Source organism: Lynx canadensis, chromosome A1 (genome assembly GCF_007474595.2).
Source record: "Lynx canadensis isolate LIC74 chromosome A1, mLynCan4.pri.v2, whole genome shotgun sequence".
Taxonomy (NCBI): domain Eukaryota; kingdom Metazoa; phylum Chordata; class Mammalia; order Carnivora; family Felidae; genus Lynx; species Lynx canadensis.
Window position 1 is genome coordinate 2,722,991 of NC_044303.2, and position 13,351 is coordinate 2,736,341.

Below are 13,351 nucleotides of genomic sequence, written 5' to 3' on the forward strand. Positions count from 1 at the left end.
TGCCTGGAATAATAGCTGACACAGAGCAGTGACAGTGCCGATGGTGGGTCATACTTCCAAGAACGACCCGGGATCGGTTCTATTCGCCGAGGGGGTCTACGTGGCAGCGTGAGGTGCCGGAACTTGCGCGAACACATTTAACCCTCTCAAAAATGCCTCACGTTAGATCTTTGTGGACCTTGTTCGAGGTCACGCAGCTAACACGGGACAGCGCCCGGCTATGGGACTTCACAGCCCATGCTCTTTACCTGCTAAACCGACTGAGGGGCGATGAATGAAACCAAGTTCTGGCAACACCAGAGCTGGCCCGAAGATAGGAAATAGACTTCTATGGGTCAGGGGCAAAGGGATAGTATTCTTTTCGGCTCCATTCCACTGACCGAGGTCTTAGACCCTGCCATTTTGGCATTTAGTGCCCCAGAAGCCTGGGGGCGTTTGGACCACTAAAGTGTCAGAGCACCGGCCTTCACCACGGCCGGGCTCCCTTTCCTCCCGCCCCTTCGTTCTCATGAGGTCCCACAGCTGCTCTGGGGGACATCAGGAGCTAATGAACTTGGGAGCCAATAGCACCAAAAATGCCCCCAGTCGAATTCTAGCCTCCACCACGGCCGGCTATTTAAGGAAAAGATGGATGAACTAAGAATGATCCCGGTCACCGCCCGGCAGTGGGGGGTCGGCTGTGCAGCCCACAACTCTGGGTTTCTTTCTTTTATGAGGCGCTAACCCTTCCCAAGATCCTTCGTTCCCCCAGACGCACACCTATCTGGAGGCATGAATACTGAACGTCCCCTGCAAGCCTTTGGTGTGGATATGGCTTCCTAAAGCGTTCAAACCTGCTCTCTCATTTCTTCTTTGCCTTTTCTTTTCCTGAATTCCCCAGCAGTCGTCCTTCCTGGTGGTGTTTTTGGGCTATGTCCTCTCCTTGCCCTCTTCTCCGAACTCGTGCTCTCCCCCAGGCTCCGAGCCCGGCCAGAGCCTGACTAGAGTTTGCCTCTCCATGGGCCGCGTTAGGCAATCCCCTGGATCACGCTTCTCTCTGCCTCAGGAGTTTCAGGTGGCCGGTATTGTGTGCTGGTCCGGACAACTACTGGGTTTGAGGTCTTGTACTCAGAGGATCTGTCTGAAGTAGACCATAACTCATTTTAAGTCATCCTGCCTCCTTGAAGCAGGAAACACAACGACTCTGGGTGTGGAGGCATAGCAAAGTCAATAGCGGAGTTACATGGTGACATTGAGCTACACCCCCAATATGTCAGCCTGTGCTATTCCGTTGTGCAGTTTGCAAATGGAGACCAGATTCTCCCGTGAAAAATATTAAATGAGCAACAATGACACGTGAGGTATCTTTACTATCCCCGTGTTGCATCAGATGTAGAGAAAGTTGCCCTCCTTTGGGTTGAGACGGATTTGTTAGCCAACTATAATTGTGTACGGATTTGCCCAGCCTCCTGCGTTTCTGCGGGATTTGGGGCTGAGTGCACTTGCCCCGATCGACTAAGGGAGGGTCGCAGTGTATTTTGTGAGCAACCCTGGGCCAGAGAAGACAGTTCTTGAAGACATCAACCTTTTGAGCAGCTTCAGAATCACCATCACAGGGCTTGAAGAGACCTTGGCAATCACCACCACCGCGCTCTATCCGCGTCAACGTATTTGACATTTTCTCCCCCCTATAGCCTTTGCAGTGCAGTGTCAGAGGCATGGGTAGCTGGTGTTAATGCCAGGAATCACTCCAGAGGCATTGTGGCCAGGGCCTGCTCCCGGGAACCCAGGTAACGTATCTGCAGGGGTGCCCACGATAGAGCATCCTAGCGTGAGGCTCTGTCGCTCCTGGGGGGAAGCCGATGCCGGGGTTCCTTTGTTCACTACAGCAGCGACTGGCCACCTGTGGTTACTGGGCATTAAAGTGTGGCTGGTCCAAACAGATGAGGCATGAGGCGTAGACACTGACCTTCAAGGAATTGATATGAAAAAAGAACGTAAAATATCTTGTTCGTAATATCTTAGAGTGCTTACACCTTGGAATGACAATGCTTTGTGGAACACAGGGTTAAATAAGACATATTAGTAGAATTGATCTCATCTCTTTCTTTTTACGTTTGAAAATGCGGCCATTAGGAAATTTAAATCACGCGTGGGGCTTGTATTTGTACCTTGCGTTATATTTCTGAGAGTCCTCATATGGAATCGAAGTAGGTGGCCCCAGACTGCATCCGGAGTCCCCTTTTCGGCAGGAGGCAGGGCAGCTGGGAGAGAGACCGGGGCTGCGGACCAGGATGTCTCGTATAATAGGGCTTTCCCTCTGAGAAGCAGGGCTTAGTCATTACCTCTTTTGACCTCAGTTTCTGCAACTGTCCAATGGGCGATTTAGTCGAAAACTGGTTTGTATGTACTGCCCAGCCCTGAAGAACGGTCACGGGTGGCTTCCATGAGGTCCAAAGGCCTCCACCACGGGGGACTGAACTATGCACTGGGGACCTGACGCCTTCGGTTCTGGTTCCGACCCTGCCACTGACCTGCCGTGCAGCTTGGGCCACATCACCAAGGAGGCAGCATCTGTGCATCTCTCGTTCCGGCACTTGGTCATTCTAGAAGGGTAGAGGAAGAGGTGGGCCGTGGATGCCATTGTGCAAACCGGGGCTCGGATGAGAGAGAGCGTAGTTCACCTCGGCCCTCTTTGGAGTGGACTTTCCCGTTTGGGTGGGAAACTGGAAGATGTGTTCTGCTGTGTGAAGCCAGGGGAGACTCCGTGGGGTCTTTCTGGAAGCACAGAGGACTCCATCGTGTACTCGGCCCCTGAGTCTGCTTGTTGGCTGGGGTGGACCGCAGGTGGGGCTCTCCAGCTGTGTGTGGAGCCTGGGCAAGCTCCGTGGGGCCCACGAGAGAAGGTGGAGCTGGGCTAGGACTTCGGCTCTGGCAGGGGAACGAGGAGGGCGCCTAACTCAGCCGTGCTTGGCAGTGACAGCCGACCTGTCTGACCGCGCACCAGGACCGCGTGGTGTTGGCCACGGAAGGAAAACCCGGCCAGAAAAATGAAAAGAAGAAAGAGGCATTGGGAGCCCCTTTTAAATATGATCAGGGAGGAAACAGCAAGTGAAGTGTTGTGTCATTTGAAGATGCCACGCATGATCTGTTAATTGAAAGCCGCGTCCCAGGAACATTTGATATCGATACAATTTACTTAACCAAATTACTGTTATTAGTGAGTAGCAATGACAAAGAATTATCCAACATCCACACATTTAATTTTGGTGATTATTATTTACGCATGATTTATTACCCCCCGCGCAAAGCACAGCTGGAGGGATCACAGAGACGACTCACGGTTTCCTAAGGCCACATTTTCGTTTTGTTTTGTTTTGCCAAAATGATGGTTTTATCGAATCCCGGGATGACAGTCTGCTCCTGATTCGTCTCCAGCGCCAAACGCATTGGAGGAAATGCAGGGGCATCGAATTATAACTTTGTTTCTAATGAGAGGTTCGACCTTCCCTTTGTTCTGAAACAAGAAGCTCTAACCAGAGATCTTGAGAAGGATACAAGTGTAATACTTTCTCTAAGACAGTAGTTGCAGACTACAAAGAGGGCAAGGTAACACCGCGTTACATTCCAATCGCTTGAAACGACTTAATTATAGTATTTCTATGATCTCTAGGAAGGCCGCTTTTCCAGGCCCACCGAAAAGGCTCCTAGCACATTCTTAAGCCTGCACAAAAAGAATTTGCATAATTGTTATATTCAGGGAGCAGTGGAGCAGAGAGGGTCACATTCTTGTCCCCGTATGTAATTCCGGACCAGGCAACACTAGTCCCATTGCTGGAAACCGCCCCTTGCGTGTCTTGGATGGAGTTGGACAGTAGCAGGCAATATACAGCACAACATACACGTTTAGCTACAATTCTCTTTTCTAGAGAGCTCTCAAGAAGGGTAAGCCTGGAGTATACCAGACAATAAACCAAGGCACCGGTAATTACCAATGAAGACGGAACGGTTTAGTTAGGACAGATTAAAAGCAGTCCCTGGTCTCCCAGAGGATCACGTTCTCTGAGTTTCTAAGATTTTCGTGAACTGGGAACAACCACGTGAAATGAGTACTTCGGGTGCCGGGAGGAGACACCCAGTGCTGGTTGGAGGTACCTTTGTATGGCTTTGGGGTGCAGAGGCCCCTGGCCAGGCCGCTCTGTTGGCCGTTGGACTTTCGAGGGAAAGTGCCCTACTCCTCACGATGATGGAAGCCTTCCTGTTCACAGCAAGCTTCGTTATTAATCCGTTATCGAGATTTTCATTTGTAAGCCCTGTAGAGTCAGGAGAGACTCCCCCCTGGGTCAGTTGGCAGTTGGTTTCACTGCTTTCTGTTCCCAGAGAGTCTTCGGCATTTAACACAAATGCCTCTTTTGCCTAATTCTTAAACAAATGGATAGATTTTTGTTGTCGTTGTTCAGTTGAATGATGAGGCAAAGACTCCTATCAAGCGGTGCCGGCCACGGTGGGTGGGAGAAGGGGTTGGGTGCTTCAGTACCTCTTCCCCATAATCTCCATCAAGTCAGCCTTCAAACCATCCCAAATAAACACCAGTGCGAGGTGAAAACCGTACCTGCTATGCCAATGAATATCCATGGCAATTCCTCTCATGCTCTTACCGTCCCAATTAGATTGCCACCAGCCTCCTTCTTCACTAAGCTGCTCCTTTGTGGAGATCTAGACACTAGGAATCTAGACACTTAAATAAAGGGCCCTTTTTCTACTTGCAAACTCCTGAAAGCTGCGTCTGAGGGAAGCTCCAAGCTAGAGACATCTTTGGGCATCCAACCCTAGTCCTAACCTGGGAGACCCTCCTTTGTTCCCATTTCCTCCCTTTCCCCCCGTGGGTTTCTTTGAATACATTTGGAAGGTTTTAAAAATGAAACCTTTTTCATCCTAAAGTCAAACTGCCTTGCCCTTTAGATGTCTCAGTCCGTCACGTCAAATCGTGAACTTAGCTTGTTTAAGTTCTGCTCCACTTAGATTTGAACATCGATTCGCCCCAGTTTTTGGTAGCAGTTTTTCTCGAAGATAACAATTTTCTGCTAACGTGCTGCAGAAGAGACCAGTAGGCTCGAGGTTTGATCCCAGTTCTGTGAGAGAGCATCTGTTGTACGTGATGGAACATTTTGGAACATATCTAACCTGTGCTTCTTCGACGGATAGAGTGAGAAGCCATCTGAGATACGCTGCAGAGAGAAATTATGTTCTTGAAAGAATTTTGCGCTCTTAGGACGCATGAGGTTCAACAATCTGCAGGAAACCTCGTCAGTGCCATTTTGTTGGCCTTAAATCTCTAGTAACCTGAACCTTGCCTCTTTGCTAATATGGCAATTATTCGTGGTGGTATTTTTGAAATGCTACAAGTTTTCAAAATGCTTTCTGAATCCCCGAAACGGACTCCAGAATGCATTCAGAAAAGGTTTACTATTAAGTATACATAATTGCTTTCTAAACATTTAGACAGGCAAGGGGTGGCATTGATTGTTAATCAAAATTCAATTAGAAACGTGGCAGGAGAGTTTGTTCTCTATCCTGAAGACCATCATCTCTCTCTCTCTCTCTCTCTCTCATATGCATACACAGTTTACACACATAGAGAAAAACACAAAAACCCAGGCCATGTAGGCTAGAATTTCAACTGTAGCACCTCAGTGGGCTCTTACTAAGCATGTGTGTATGAGCGTATGTGCCTCACTCCACGAATTGCGTATCGTAGGTTGTGACTCTTCGACAGGGAGTGTTTTTTAGCTTATGAATTTCCTTTAGGTAAGTGTAATGTTTCTTTGCTAAGAAAACAAGTTTTGAAAACAAAGGACTCTGAAGTGTTGAATAATTGTTAAGTCTCAATTGAAATCGAGATTTAAACACCTAAATTTATACTCTACAGAACGTAAACACATCATGCAAATGTGACAACAGAAGATGGTGGGAAAACAAAATGGGAAAGATGACTGGCCCTGGCAGAGTCTCCCTATAGTTAGTACAGGACACTGGACAGATCATTAAATGGTCATAGCCTATGGCTCCCTAGCACTTGGTGGTTCAACGGACTTCAAAGCTTATGTCAGTGCAAGAAGAGGTGGCTGGAGACTTTCCTTCGGGCCCCCCAGTAGGTCCCCGGATGGTTTATATCCATTGTTCCTCCGTGCCAAGGTCTTCCCAAGACCCAGAGCATGTGATTGGATAAAGGCTGGGTACGGCTACTACGCTGACCAGAGATTTACAGGCGACCTCCCCCCTCCGATCCTCTGCCTCTCCGTCATCTGTGTCGAACTCTTTGCTGGCAAACATACCCCACTTTGTAGAGCTCCCGCTTCATACAGAAACACTGGTTCGTATCCCAGTTTGGTTATGAGAAGTTGGCTAGTCTGAGTTCCGCTCACAACAGGTACGGTGTTGCCACACACGGGGTCTACCCAGCCCTCCCTTCCTCCTCACCCCGGTGTCCTCACTTAGCTCATATCCTTGCATGTTTGGGTGCATTCATGTGTTCTCTGTTCAAGAGACTCTTTTCACGTGATAAAAAAAAATAAAGGTTTTCAGTAATTGCAAGTATTTGTCCAGCTCCAAGCCTAGTTGTCTTATGAATTGAGAGTAACAGTTTCTGACGCCTGCCAATATCTTGGATTCCTTCGTAAATGTTGGCAGTCCCCGCCACTGCGTTCTAGACCTCATTATACACTTATTGTACCCCTGCTGTACGCACTGTGCTGATGGTGGGGGTGGGGTTCCGTTTTTGACATCTGTTTAACACCCTGTTTTAACTGACCCCAATTCCGAGTCTCTGGGGCCTCTAGCACTAGCCTGCTTTCCACTAGCACCTCCCTCTGCCACATCCAGAGGTCATGTATCACCCCTGCCTCAGCAGGTGCCTCCTGAACTCTAGATCTTGCTTATTGATATTACCAAGAACCAAATAGCTTGAGCTAGAAAACTTAGAATGATTCCCGATTCTTTCCCTCTATTTCTCCAAAGCAAGAATTGTGGCTTCTGTCTCCTCAATAGCTTTTGGATCTATCCCTTCTTCTCTATTCTCAGGTACTGCAGAATGGGTTGCCTATTTGCCTGTGTAAGACTCCTTAAGATCTTAAAGATGAGAGATGCCTGGGTGGCTCCGTCGTTGAGTGTCCAACTCTTGATTCCGGCTCAGGTCATGATCTCATGGTCGTGAGATTGAGCCTTGCATTGGGCTCTCCTTCTCTCTCTCCCTCTCTCTGCCACCCCCCAAATAAAAATAAAATAAAATAAAATAAAATAAAATAAAATAAAATAAAATAAAATCTTGAAGATGAAATCCATATGTTTTTGACAGACAGTCCAGGAGCTTTGTAATGAAGCCCCCATCTCTGGGCCCACGCGGACCCTTGTGTCCTGCCATTGTCATTTTTCTTCTCTCATTGAGTATACTTCCCAGTCTCTTGTCTCCGTCTTCTGCCATGTGCCTGCCACTTCCACTCACGTCCAGCTGGCCCAGTTCTGCTCATACTTACAAGACTCAGGTCATGTTCTTTTGTATTATTCCCCGCCCCATTTTGACTGTGTTACAATAGCTCTTTCTTTACCCAGGTGGGCAACACGGGATTGTTGTGACACAATTATTGGTTCACACGTTCATCTTCTCACCAGACTGGGCTTCTTCCAGGGGCAGGACTGTGCTTTAACCATCCGTGGAGCAGAGTCACTAGCGAAAGATAGAAGCTCTATAAATAGTCATCGAGTAAATTTGGTACATCAGAAATCTGCACTTGAAGGTATTGGTAGAATGCCACTGGCCCCATCACACCAGGAACAGAATGGGATCAGAACGCTTCTGGGCTTGCTGTTTGTGGACTCCACGCTCTGTGGTTTGGCTAGGACTGTCCCCCCCGCCCTCCCCCCCGGACTAACCTTTCATTGTGAGCAACCGAGTTCTATAGCACACCTGTGGGAAGGGGCTTCACCAGGCAGCTTCACATGCCCATGGTATTTCCCTGTGTGGTCCCATCAGAAAGGAAGCAAGATGGTTTTTGAAGGAAGAAACTGTTTTGATTGGTGGAAATGTGGAGAATGAGACTTTAGCCACAGAGAGAAGCACGTGTAAAAAACATGTGGTGGTTAATGAGATTAAAGATAAAATATAGGCTGGGAAGGAATTAAAGACTGTGGAAGACCATCCCTGGCTCTCCAAGAGAGAGGACTTCCTCCCGAGGGCAACAGAAAGCCACTGAAGGACAAGTCCTTCACTGACGGTCACAGGCAGTCTTCACAAGTTGTGTCAGATGATGTGTCTGGTGAGACCATTCTAGCTGCCGTTGGATAAGTCCACGTTATGACTCTGAACTTAAAAAGTTCAGCCATGTAAAGTTTTGACTATAGTTTGTTCCTTTCAGATACAATATGTGAAAAATTCTCAGCATCGCAAGTCCATTTTTATTTTATTTAATATTTGTGGGCAAACAGATATCTGAAGTGAATGTTTAATTCAGGGCCGATTTTATTTGGCCCCTAATTGCAACATCTAAGGCTCTGACTTCTGAGTGAACTGTGGGTGGGGTGGGGAGGGACCAACCACTCAAACCCAGGTGACCGCCCAGTCATGTACCTGTGGAGTTTCAACTTCTTATGCTCAGAACTTGGTGTTAGCGTTTAGCACGAAGGGAACGATTGTGAAATTTTGTACCGGGACTTTCTAATCTTTAGCTGTTGGTGGGAAACACGTTGTGGACTCTCTGAACAATGGGAGAGGATGTCAAATGCTCTTTGCCAATTGCGAAGCTCGACGCTGCTGATCGTGTGTATGGAAGGGTCGCGTGTGACTATGTGTGTATCCGTGTGTATTTGTGGGTTCGGTCCTATACACTCATTTGAGACTTCTCAGGGCAGGTTATTTGTTAAGCACACAACCCATAAGGTAAATTTCAAGCCTTAGATAGTAAGCCAGCTTAGACATTGACAACTTAGGTCTTGGTCTGCTACAGAAATGGGAAAATGGGTACTTTGGGAAGAACTTCCATTTGGTCAGGACGGTGTCAATGAAATTGTACAGCCAGGAGCAGAATTCTTGGGGGTAGTGCAGGCAGTAGGGCTTGAAGAGAGACATTCCCCTTATCACCTGAAATCTGTGGAGTACGTCCTTCCTCGGTTGTAGGGGAAGTCAGCTCTCCTTGTCGTGGGGGTGGCGGGGCAGCCTCAGGCTGAACGCTTGATGTGAACTTGAGCGCAGCGCTGAACACGCACCCAGCCTTTGGACATTACATGTCTGGTGCATTTGGGCCTGCTTGTTTCTGTAATGAAAAAAACATGCTGCTTCTCATGGATAATAACTTTTGACTTCCTGGACAGCTCTTTTGTTTTGTTTACTTTAGCATAAAGTATTCCACCCTTTAAAAATATTACTCTCTCTTTTATCTGTTTTATAGTATTAAAAATACACCGACGTGTTTATATTTAAAAACGGGAAATGTCAAAAACATTTTTATAGCGTCTTTCTTTTAATCTTTGTTTAAAGGGCTGGCGGGGAGGTAGAATAGCTTCTAGGTTATGTTCAATTTTGTCCATATCTGGGAGGGCTCGATTAAGGATTCCAAGCCTTTTGTGTTGGACAGATGTTCAGGATAAAAATAAAAGGCATATCATGGCTCTCTGACGGTAGTGGTTTGCAGTATATGTCAATACAATATTAGAATCGCTAGGATTGCAATTCTTCTGCTAATGATATTTCGTTGTTTTTAATAGCATTAAACTCTTTGAACGATGTTGTGTTCTAATATATATTTCATTTTTGGCTTTTGCTGTTTGAAATGTAACTGGCAATGCTATATTCCAAGGTCCTTGTTAAGGACCCCGAGACCCTTCTGGATCTTTACGATGACGGTTGAGTCATAGGCAAACAGAACACACTCCAGAGGCTCCGAGAAGTGCTTGAATGAGTTCAATCCCCCCTTTCTGTGCCAAATGATGAAAATACTGACACGTGTCCCGCAGTGTGGTGATATGGACAAGAAATGCCTCTAGCTGTAGGTAACTTCAGGATGCTGCTGACGTTGCAACGACCATATGAAAGGCTCTCAGTTGTTGACAGTGTCGACAGAGAAATACCAGAAAGAGAAGAATTCTACCTTTAAAGGAATCGGTCTGTTTTCCTTTGGAGGTGATGAACTGAGCACTTCAGGGAGTAAACTTTGCACAGAAATTGGTTATGCTTCATGGTTTTGTGTATGGGGGGGAAGCAATTTTGGTAATCGTCCTGTCTCTTCATTCTGGACTTATTCTCTCAAAGAAGTGTATTAAGTAAGGTAAAAACCTATGATACAATGCCAAGAATGCTAAAGCAACTGAAACAAAGTGATAGCACATTATTAATTTATTGCAATTTTGCATATTGAGAGCCACTTAATCAACTAGAATCACAGAGATATGCCTGCGAAACAGTCAAGCGAATATTATGGAAAGATCTAATTATCTGCTGCTAAAGTTACCTCATGAATGTGTCACACCACGGATTTGTACATTTCTAAAAAGTTGAACACAACAAAGACATAGAAACAATCTTGGCTGCTGTGCTACTTTCCTAGACTGGAAAACTCTTCAAGGATAGAGGACATCTCTTCATTTCTGTGTCTCCATTTCCTTGTTCAAGACCAGAGTACAGATAATAAATGTCATTTGAATGGAGGCACAGTTGACTGTTGAATAACATGGGGGTGAGGGGTGCCAACCCCCTCACCCAGTCAGAAATCTGTGTGACCCTCTTGACTCCCCCAAAACTTAACTAAAGCCTACTCTTGACCAGAAGCCTCACCGATAACGTGGGCAGTTGATCAGCACGTTTTTGGTAAGTTATATGTATTATATACCGTATTCTAACAATGAAGTAAGCTAGAGAAAAGAAAATGTTATTAAGAAAATCATAAGGAAGAGAAAATACACTTACAGAACTCTACTGTATTTATTAAAAGAATCTGCATATCCGTGGACCCATACAATCGAAACCTGTATTGTTCAAGATTCAACTGTATTTGAATTTACTTTGTTTCCTTATTCATATCATTTTCTCCTGTGCTGGAAAAGTCCCCCAAGTGTCATCCTGGTGCTTGAGGATCGTGTTCCAGTATAATTTCTCCCTTCAGGGTGATTTTTTCTATAAAGCTTCCCACTGAAGTTCCTTTTACCTGTGATGTTTATTATACTAAGAATGATGGAGAAATGGCTCCTGTGGCTATCCATCCGAACACATCTCCTTTTGTATTTGCATTTTCCTTCTCTAATTTGGTTTGCCTTCAAAACTGAGAGGTTGCAATAGTTCTGAATTGAATGGGCATTATTCGTGTTTACTACTTAATAACAAGGGCATTATAACAAGGGCATTATTCGTGTTTACTACTTAATTGTTCCCCAAACAACCCTGTTGTGCATAATAGGCTGTCCTGTCTATCTCTATAAACTATTCCCAAAGCAAATTAGGAACCATCGCTCTGTCCAGAGCTCAGAAATAGACTGAATTACTCTAACACTCACTATTCCAACCCTATATCCCTGTGCTCACCCTTAGTAACCTCTGTCTCCTCTCTCATTATGGCTGCCAAGGATGTGGGCAAGTGGGGAAAGTTGGGGGTCACCTAGATCTCACTTCTTGTGTGTGCTTTCTACAGGGTCTGTGGCTATGATGTTGTGCGGTATAACTGATCGGCTAGGCAAGGCAACACCCGCTTCAACTCTTCCCTAAGCCAGGTAGGTCATACTGACCAGATGTCCCAAATCCCATCTACTCGCACCCCAGTTGATTAAGATATTTTTCAGCCCGTAGAATCCTACTAATATTCACACTGTTAAAGTCACCCAGCTCTTGGAGTGCGCACTAACACGTGAACTGAAGAGCAAGTGAAAAGAACATTCATTAGGATCCAAAACAAATACCTTCATGCCAGCCAGATTTCTGAACTGACACATTCTCTAACAATGTCCAAAATTGTGGGATGTTTTAAAACCAGTTTAAAAAGGTCTACCTTTTAAGTCCATGGCTTGCAGTGTTGAATAACCTCACAAATGAGAAAATGCACAACAGTGGAACATCAAAGCCAACGCTGTCCATTTATCATGATAGGTTAGGCAGTCACCACACAAGTATGCTTCTCCCCTGATGCCCGTTGTGAATGATGGACGTCTAACCGCAGTGGAGATCAGAACAGCCACCTCTTAGCTGGAGGCAACAGCTTAGAAGACTAAGAATCAGATTTGGTAAACTGTGACTTTGGAACAGCCTGTTCAAATACCGATAACTTGGACTCGGGTTTGTGAGGGGACAAGTTAGCACCCATGAATGCACAGAAAGTGTCTTTCATGCTGTAGGTGTATTTCATGTTTCTAAGTCCTCCGTAATCTACAGATCTCACTTGCTCCTTACAAAGGTGGCGCTGCTCAACCTCTTTTAAGACTGACTGGTTAAAAAATGGTTTAAATCACTAGACACTCTTCATTGCTGCATACTTGACTGAGTCAGCTAAGGTAATTTTTTTTCTTTTTTTTTTTGCTTTTATTTTAGGGACTGTCACATCATTATGTCTAATTCCCTCTTCATCATTTCAACTTGATGACCATATCATGAGGACAATTCTTTTTTTTTTATTTTTAAAAAAAAATTAAAAAAATTTAATGTTTATTTATTTATGACACACAGAGAGAGAGAGAGAGAGAGAGAGAGAGAGAGACAGAGCATGAGCGGGGGAGGGGCAGAGAGAGGGAGACAGAGAATCCAAAGCAGGCTCCAGGCTCTAAGCTGTCAGCATGGAGCCCGACGTGGGACTCGAACCCACGAACCGTGAGATCATGACCTGAGCCGAAACCAGACGCTCAACTGACTGAACTACCCGGGCACCCCTGTTTTCCTGTATTTTTTTTTTTAAAGTCTTTCTCTCTCTCTCTGTATATATAAATGTATGTAAATACATTTTAGTCCCTGTTGGGATTGGGTTGAGAGAAAAAGTTTTCTTTCAAGGGACAGGTATTCTAATTTAATACTATATTTTACTGACATTAAGTGGTTATCAATATTATGACATAATAGCATTTGGGGCATGACGGAAAACTTCTGCCCACTAAATTATGATACTCTATGATCATAAGATACACTCTAATTGCAGAGATGTTAATATACATATATTTTAGAATTCATAAAATATTAAAGAAATCCAGTTTTATACAGACTCAAAAAACAAAGGAGGAGGGAGCATTGGCCAACTAAGTTTGTGAGGATAACCCCAACAGCAAACCCTGAAAATATTATGAGATGAAATTTTGGACCATGTTTGTCATGCAGAAGCAGAAATAGAGAAATTCTTAACCACATATTAGT